General features: G+C 37.6%; 1 pseudogene across 1 annotated transcript; it reads right to left on the bottom strand.

The window, feature by feature from the left end:
• Nucleotides 1-7,216: 7,216 nt before the first annotated feature.
• On the bottom strand, nt 7,217-8,153 carry LOC116649480 (annotated as a pseudogene). The gene has a single exon (XR_004302685.1). The product of XR_004302685.1 is annotated as an olfactory receptor 49-like (transcript).
• Between the last annotated feature and the right edge of the window lie 1,383 nt (nt 8,154-9,536).

Here is a 9,536-nt window from a genome sequence, read left to right as displayed (position 1 = left end):
GAAACCAGGAGCTGGTTCTTTGAAAAAATTAATACAACTGATAAACCCCTAGCAAAACTTACCAAAAAGAAAAAAGAAAGGGCCCAAATAAGTACAATCACAAACGAGAGAGGAGAAATAACAACCAGCACCACAGAAATACAATTATAAAATAATATTATTAAAACCTATATGCCAACCAATTGGACCACCCAGAAGAAATGGATAAATTCCTAGAAACATATAAACACTCAGAACTGAAAAGAAGTAGAAAACCTGAACAGACCAATAACCAGCAAAGAAATCGAATCAGTAATGAAAAATCTCCCAACAAACAAAAGTCCAGGACCAGATGGATTCACAGGAGAATCCTACCACACTTTTAAAGAAGATTTAATACCTATTCTTTTCAAACTATTCCAAAATATAGAAGAAAAACATCCAAATTCATTCCATGAGGCCAGCATTACCTCATTACCCTGATACCAAAACTAGACAGACTCCACTAAAAAAGAGATCTACAGGCCAATATCCCTGATGAACATGGATGCAAAAATTATCAATAAAGTACTAGCAAATCAAATCCAAGAATACATTAAAAGAATCATTCACCATGATCAAGTGGCAATTATTCCTGGGCTGCAAGGGTGATTTAATATTCAAAAATCAACCAACATGATATACCACATTAATAAAAGAAAGGATAAGAACCATATGATCCTCTCAATAGATGCAGAAAAATCATTTGACAAAGTATAATATCCATTCATGATAAAAACATGTAGGTTTAGAGGGGAACATACCTCAACATTATAAAGGTCATATATGAAAAACCTGCAGCTAATACCATCCTCAATGAGGAAAAACTGAGAGCTTTTCCCCTAAGGTCAGGAACAAGACAAGCATGTCCACTCTCACCACTGTTATTTAACATAGTACTGGAAGTCCTGCCTCAGCAATCAGACAACAAAAAGAAATAAAAGGCATCCAAACTGGTGAGGAAGAAGTCAAACTTTCACTATTTCCAGATGACATGATACCCTATATAGAAAACCCAAAAGATTCCACCAAAACATTGCTAGAACTGATACATGAATTCAGTAAAGTCATGGGATATAAAATCAACATATATAAATCTGTGGCATTTCTAGACACCAATAATGAAGCGACAGAAAGAGAAATTCAGAAATCAATCCCCTTTAAAATGCAACAAAAATGATAAGGTGCCTAGGAATAAACCTAACCAAAGAAGTGAAAGACCTGTACTCTGAACACTATAAAATACTGATGAAAGCAATTGAAGAGGATACAAACAAATGGAAAAACATTCCATGCTCATGGATCAGAAGACCACATATTCTTCAAATGTCTATACTACCTGAAGCAATCTATACATTAAATACAATCCCTATCAAAATACCATCAGCATTCTTCACAGAAATAGAACAAACTATCCTAAAATTTGTAGGGAACCACAAAAGACTGCAAATAGCCAAAGGAAACTTGAAAAAGAAAAACAACTGGAAGCATCACAATTCCAGACTTCAAGTTATATTACAAAGCTGTGGTGATCAAAACAGCATGGTACTAGCACAAAAATAGACATATAAATGAATGGAACAGAATAGAAAACTCAGAAATGATCCCACAGCTATAAGGTCAGTTAATCTTCGACAAAGCAGGAAAGAATATCCAAAGGGAAAAAGGCAGTCCCTTCAACAAATGGTGTCGGGAAAACTGAGAAGCAACATGAAAAAGAATGAAACTGTACCGTTTTCTTACCCATACACAAAAATAAATTCAAAATGGATGAAAGACCTAAATGTGAAACATGAAACCATAAAAATCCTAGAAGAGAACACAGGCCATGACCTCTTTGATATCAGCTAGAGCTACTTTGTTCTGGATATGTCTCCTGAGGCAAGGGAAACAAAAGCAAAAATGAACTATTGGGACTTCAAGATAAAAACGTTTTTGCACAGTGAATGAAACAATCAACAAAACTAAAAGACAAACTTCAGAATGGGAGAAGATATTTTATTTATTTTTGACTCTGGAAAGATTTTAAGATTTCTTTATATTTGGAGCTTATAAATCATATAATGTCATGTCTAGGTACCAGCCTTTTTAATTTATTGAGCTTTTCATACAGGCAATTTGGAAACTGTCTTCTTTGTGTATTTAATAATGTATTCCCCTCTTTTTCCTCTGTTCTTGCTTCCAAAATACCTAATAAACAGAATTTGGGTATTCTGGACCAAATTAGTCTCCCCAAAAATTTTCTACTTCCTTTTCTGTATGTATTTTACTTTCTGAAACTTCTCCATTACTTATCTGCCAACAATCCTCATGATTTCTTTCTTTCAGCTAATATATTGTTACTTTATAAAAACTTTTTTCTTTTGTTGAATTGTTTACCTCAATACTTAGTGGTGTTTTAAGGATGCAGTATTATCTTGGAGCACCCTGTGCTGGATTTTGTGTTTCATTTTCTTTTTTGGCAGGTTGGGAGGGAAGAGGTCACAGTGGGTTTTTTTCACGCTGCTCTACCTTACCCTCTAGGTCACCGCTGCTGGCACTCTGGAACAACATTTCAGAGAATCCCTTGCCAGCAGAGTTCCAGATTGAATCCCACTAATGAAAGGCATAGTGTGATGGCTGGAAGGTAGAAGGCAGGCAGAGCCATTATTGTTCCCCTGAAAGTGGTTGTTGTGTGGGCTGCAAAGAAGATGGTATCAAGGAATCGAAGGCTGGAGAACACTGTGCTTGTGGCAGAACATTTAATAAAACTGTAGATTCCAGTTACTCTGAAAGCCACTTACATTCCCAAAGAAGCCATAGTGATCTTATTAATGCAAATCGGACCACACCTTACTAGCACTTTAACACTAATGAGTCCTCTATTGCCCTCTATTGCCCTCAAGATAAGCTAAAAATAGCACCCACATATCCTCCTATTTGGGTTCCTGAAATATCAACTACTGAAAAACTGTATCCCTGCACATGGTATTTGACATCACTTAGAATTTAAACTCTGCCTATGCCTTCAGCTCATACTGTTCTATTTTTTTCATCTCACCATTACTGTAAGCATATGGAAACATGATGTCATAGCTGCATGCTTCACAAATGCTATTAACACACTTGAAATGCCCTCCGTTTTCATTACCCAAATGGAAAATTTATTGAGCTTTCCCAAAATCACCTGTTCTATGAAGTCTCCAAAATATACAAAGACACCAAAAAATCCAAACTATTACAAATTGGGCAGAGAAACTGAATAACATAATTCCATAGAGGATAACCAAATAACCAAAAGGTACATGAAAAGTTGCTCACCATCACTAATGGAAATGCAAAGATCACTAAGGGAAAAATACAAGTAAAACCACAATGAGCTATCACTTCACACTTCTTTGGATGGCTATTACCAAAACAAAACAAAACAAAACAAAAAACAAAAAACAAAAAAACAAAGGATAAGAAGTTCAGCAAGGATATGGAGAAAAAGGAACCCTTGTAAACTCTTGATGAAAATGTAAATTGGTGCAGCCACTCGAGTAAACAATATAGTGTTTCCTGAAACATTTCAAAATAAAATTACCATTTGATCCAGCATCCCACTTCAGGGTATATATCCAAAAGAATTGAAATATGGATCTCAAAGAGATATCTGTACTTCCATGTTCACTATAGCATTTTCACAATAGCTAAGACGTGGAAATATAATAAAAGTCCAGGTAAAGAAGAATGGATAAAGAAAATGTGGCACACACACATATGGAATACCATTCAAATTTTATGAAGAAGGAGATCCTGCCACTTGCAACAACCTGGATATACCTGGAGGACATTAAGGAAATTAAGCCAGACATGGAAAGACAAACACTGCATGATCTCACTTATATGTGGAATCTAATCAAATAAATAGAAGCAGAGAGTAGAATTGTGGTTGTCAGGGGCTGGAGGGAAGGGGAAATAGGGAGGTATTGATCAAGATTCAGTTATGCATAATAAATGAATTCTGGAAATCTGTATAACATAGGGCCTATGATTAACAATACTTTATTGCCTACTTAAAAATTTGCTAAGTGGGTATATCTTAAATGAAATGTTTTTACCTACCATGTAAGGGCAAAAAATCAACAATAATGGGGCCAGGAAGAAATTTTTGAAGGTGATAGGTAGGTTAATGGCATTGATAGTGATGACAGTTTCAAGGGTGTATACTTGTCTCAAACACAGCAAGTGGTATACATTATATATCGACAGCTTTTTTTTATATCAATCATGTTGCAGAGAAGTGGTTTGAAAACTATGATTGGAAGTCTTTTCAACGTAGAATTAGTTTAGGGGATTTGTCTCAATAAAATGTTTTGTAGCACCTGAATGTATTGCATTAATCTCCACATTAATTAGGGTTTATCCTTCACTGGGTACCATCTATGGCTAGTAACAACCAGCCTGGATTTATAGACTCAGTTTTGGATTTCTGGTCTTCATTTTTCTATTGGTCAAGCGCACTCTTCAATCAGTCTATCTCAAGGTAATATAAATGCTTTTAATTAGTTTAATTATAATAAATTATTATCCAGTCGTGACTGAAACCTTGGGAGGCTCACACTCTTTTCAGTAGTTTGACCACAAGTCCTAGATTTATTCCTACATTACTGAACCTCCACCACTTCCATACACTCTTCAGTTGTTCAGCTCTCAGGGTGGAACATTATTTCCATGTTCCTGCAGCATCTTGTTGCTATGTCCATGAGTATTTTCAAGTGGACCCTAGAGATTATCTGGCTCAATCTCCATATTTTATGGAAAAGATGACTTGCGTGTTTTTGGAAGTTGACCAGTTAGTTGAAGGCAACACCAGGCTTGTCCAGTGCAAATGATTCAGAGTCTACTCTGGTACTTTTGCATTCCATTCCCACTGCCACTTCCCTAAGCCATCATTCTCTGTCTTCCAATTCCTGTACAGGGTCTGCAGCCACTTTCTTACTCTGAGCTTTGCTTTACCCAACTCTTTTTTATACAATGTGTACAGCGAATCATCTGTGATTTTTAGGGCATATTTGATACTTCTTCATTGACAATAAGATGAAATCTGAACTTTGAAGTAGAACCATCAAGGCCAATAGGATCTAACCATGTGTAGGATGTGTTTCATAAAATGTACTTGAAATTATCAGTGTTTAGGTTAAAAATAAGCAAAATAAAAAATTGTAGATGCATCCGGGTGGCTCAGTTAAGCAACTGACTCTTGATTTCAGCTCAGGTCATGATCCTGGGGTCCTGGTTTTGTCCCCCTTGTGGGGCTCCACGCTCACCAGGGAGTCTGCTTCAGGATTCTCTCTCTCCCTCTCTCTCTGCCCTTCTCCCACTCATATGTGTGCTCTCTCTCAGATAAATAAATAAATCTTTTTTAAAAAATATGTTCATCTTTTTAACTTTTGTATATTTTTTTTAAGTTTTTATTTATATCTAGTCAGTTAAGATACACCATAATATTAATTTCAGGTGTACAATTTAGTGATTCAACACTTACATACAATACCCTGTGCTCATTACAAGTGCCCTCCTAAATTCCCATCACCTATTTTACCCAGCCCCCATCCTCCTTCTTCCCTCTGATAACCATCAGTTTGTTCTCTATAGTTAACAGTCTGTTTCTTGGTTTGCCTGCCTCTCTTTTGTCCCCCATGCCTGTTTATTTTATTTCTTAAAATCCACATGAGTGAAATCATATGGTATTTGTCTTTCTCTGACTTATTATGCTTAGCATAACACACTCTAGCTCCATCCACGTTGGTGCAAATGGCAAGATTTCATTCTCTTTATGGCTGAGTAATATTCCATTGTGTGTATGTATGTAAATATATATGCCATATCTTTTTTATCTATTCATTAGTTCATGAACATTAGGGCTCTTTCCATAATTTGGCTATTGTTGATAATGTTGCTGTAACATCAGGGTATATGTATCCCTTCAAATTACTATTTTTGTATTCTTTGGTGCAATTGCTGGATTGTAGAGTAGTTCTATTTTTAACTTTTTAGGAACCCCTATACTGTTCACCAAAGTAGCTGCACCAGTTTGCATTCCCACCAACAGTGTAAGAGTGTTCCCCTTTTTCCACATCCTCATCAATGTCTGTTGTTTCTTATGTTGTCAATCTTTTTAGAGATGTTCCTTCTGAAGAAAAAATAGACACGTTCTAGCTGGAAAATAGGTGCAAAAAGTATACAAAGTTTAAGGATTGAGATCATGGAAATGTTGGTTTTCAAAAGGTTATCAATCAAAAAATAATCCTAACAACACAAGTCAACCAGGAGAGATGTTTTGTTTATTTTCATTAATAATGTGAAGAAGATAAGCAAATAACTTAGATTCCTCCAACTTGAAACTTTGTAAGAAATTATAGAAATTTAATATAAGTGCTCCCTTCTACTGATATACACAAGCATTCTGTGGTAAGAGCTTTAGAATAGGAACCAATCATAAGTATACATTATGCATCTGAGGGGCTGTAGCTAGAAAAAAATAATTTAGGAAATAGGAGCATTGCTCAGACATGGGCTGCTATGGTTATTCCTCTCTTTAGAGAATGGCCTAAGGCTGAAAACAATTCTGTTTCTCTCCAGCATGGGATTGATGCATACATATGTAGCTAACCTAAGGGCCAAGATCAGCATTTAAAAGCACACCTGATGCAAACCATATATATTCTAAGGTGAAAGGTACTATGACCATTATTTCCTTGGGATAGGCATGGAGGGAATGGAGACCCAAGCTTGGTACTATTTCCATTATTCCCTACATTCCACAGCCTAATATACAACTTTCTGTCACTTGAATATCTAAATGACTTTTGGTAAATATTTATTAATTCTGTTCAGCCATGTTCATGGATAGAGAGAAGGGAAATAAGTGTATAAGTTACTAAATTTTGGAAATTTCAAGCACATGGTTTATCAGAGGGAAGAATGAAAATTCAGTAAAAGATTTTGCAATTAATCAATGTTATCAATACATGGATTATTTAGGGAGAAGATAGCTATGCACATCAAGGTAAAATGTGGCCTTGAAAAACAGATTCCTACTTTGCTAGGAATGTGCAGAGTTCAAGCAAGGTATGCCAGAGACCCTGCACTACAACTCTGTGGACTGCTACATTGGCCAGAATGAAGACAAATGGTTCTCTGAAGCCTTCCACTCCAAGGCCATGTGGTTTTTTTATCTTGATATTTTCATTCTGCACATTGTCTCCCTCAGAGCCTGGTGGACCTGCTTGTTCCGTAGTGTATAGATGATAGGGTTGAGCAGTGGGGTCACCACTGTGTTCACAAAGGCAGCCTCCCTGTTGGAGTCCAGCCTGTTCGTTTGCTTTGGTTTCACATATATAAACACACAGCTGCCATACATCAGAGAGAGGACTATGAGGTGAGAAGAGCAGGTGGAGAAAGCTTTCTGTTTCTCCCTGGCTGACGGGAGTCGCATGATTGTGACTATTATGTTGCTGTAGGCAATGATGGTTATGATAAGGGATGTCAAAAGGATAAAGGAAGTGAGGACAAAGGCCAACATATCAACAGACCTGAAGTCAGAACAGGAGAGATGAATCAGGGGGCTAAGGTCACAGAAAAAGTGGGGGATCATAAGGGGCCCACAGAAGGGTAACTGGAAAACCTTTACTACCAGACCAGTGATGAGAGGGAAGGCCAAAGCGAAGCAGGCAGTGACCAGGAGGAAGCAAGTCTTCAGGTTCATGATGGTCAGGTAATGCAGAGGCTTGCAAATGACCACGTACCGATCCAGAGACATCACTGCTATGAGGAAGAAAACTGCCGATCCCAGAAATAAAAAGACAAATGCTTGTATCAAACAGGCAAGAAAGGAAATGGTTTGCTTGCCTAAGAGAAAGATAACCAGCAACTTAGGAATAACAGCACTATGACACCACACTCCATGAAGGAGAAAGTGCTGAGGAAAAAGTACATAGGTGTGTGGAGCCAGGGTCACCACAGGTGATGGTCATTATGACAGCATTGCCTGCAATGGATGCCAGGTAAGCCAGCAGGTGCAACAGGAAGAGGATCTTTCCCAGGTGTTGGATGGCAGGAAACCCCTCCAAGATGAATTCTCAGAGAGTTGTAACATTCCCCATTTCCATGGACATCTCATTCTACAACAGGATCACTGCTGGTCTTAACCTAAAATCAGCATGCAAAGGTTTCAGAGGATTAAGTTATTTGATTATTCAAAAGCGTGGCTAGGGTGATAGTAAAGTGGATTAGCTAGTTGGTTCTTGAATCAGTAGGACCTGAGTACAGTACTAGTTCAATACTGTGTTCTAACTCCTGAGAGATGGGGATCTTTGGAAAGTTAGTTAGCCTTTGTGAACTTCACTTTCACCCTCTGTAGAATGAAGATGATAGGATCTAACTGTTCATGTTCTTGTTAGAATAAGATAAAGCATGTAACTCACCTGACATATGATGCCAATGTTCCCAATGTGTTCTTCAAAGGCTAATTGTAATGTTATGATCATTAATGTAATGCTTATACAGAGCATCATCAGTAGGCAGGGTTGTTGATATTTTCAGTTATAGAACATTATACTGTTTTAATAATACTACCAATTTCTAAGTAAACAATAGTAATGCTAGTATTATTCCCTTTTCAATATTCCTTTTAATAATGCAACACATTCTATGGTACAAGTTGTCAAAATCATCGTGTATTGAGGACTTAAGCTTGGTACTATGCTGGTTACTGAAATTCAGTATTTCTATTACTCTTCACAATAATCATGAGACCCTTTTTCTACAGAAGCAGAAACTGAGCCTTAGAGAGCTCCAGAGATTTTAGGTCACATAGCTCGCACTTTAGCCCAAATGCCTAAATGAGAGCCCCTGCTGTTTACAATGTGGTAATAAAATATTTTTAAATGGGAAGAAATTTATTGTTGATGATTTCTCAAACTTAAGTGAAGATTAGCCTTATTTATCTTAATTGTTTCTATCCATACTTTTTATCACTGATGAGTTATCGATCTGTGGAATGACATGGGTCTTAGGATCTACTTTAGCACAAGCATTTTATAGAAGAGGCTGGAGACCAGAGGATTTAGGGGCTGCCTAAGAACATGACATAATTGTAAAGTCAGGATTTACCATCCCTGCACCCCCTCCAGGATTCATGCTGTCTTGTGAGGGAAATAGGAATGACAATAGTTCATAGGATTAACCCACTTAGGGGCACTCATGCACTCACTCTTACATCAGTCCTCTCAATGAGTAACTTCTCTTACGATGGTTTTGGCTCTAGCATTTCAATACTAGGCTAAAAGTCTGCTGTGTGGAATGCATCACTCTCACCAACCCACCCTGAGCCAGATCCTCTGAAGGGCTGCTCATGAAACCAAACTCCTCACCCCTGAGGGGCACAGCCTAAAGGAGCCTCTCCTGTTCCTGTTGACCCCTGTAAGTCCACCAAGTCACCAGGGTCCCTGAGGCCAGGTACACACAGGAGTCACCTTATGGGGGACAGGACT

This window comes from Phoca vitulina, unplaced genomic scaffold, assembly GCF_004348235.1.
Source record: "Phoca vitulina isolate PV1807 unplaced genomic scaffold, GSC_HSeal_1.0 scaffold48, whole genome shotgun sequence".
Lineage (NCBI taxonomy): Eukaryota > Metazoa > Chordata > Mammalia > Carnivora > Phocidae > Phoca > Phoca vitulina.
This window is presented reverse-complemented; position numbering and strand designations above follow the sequence as displayed.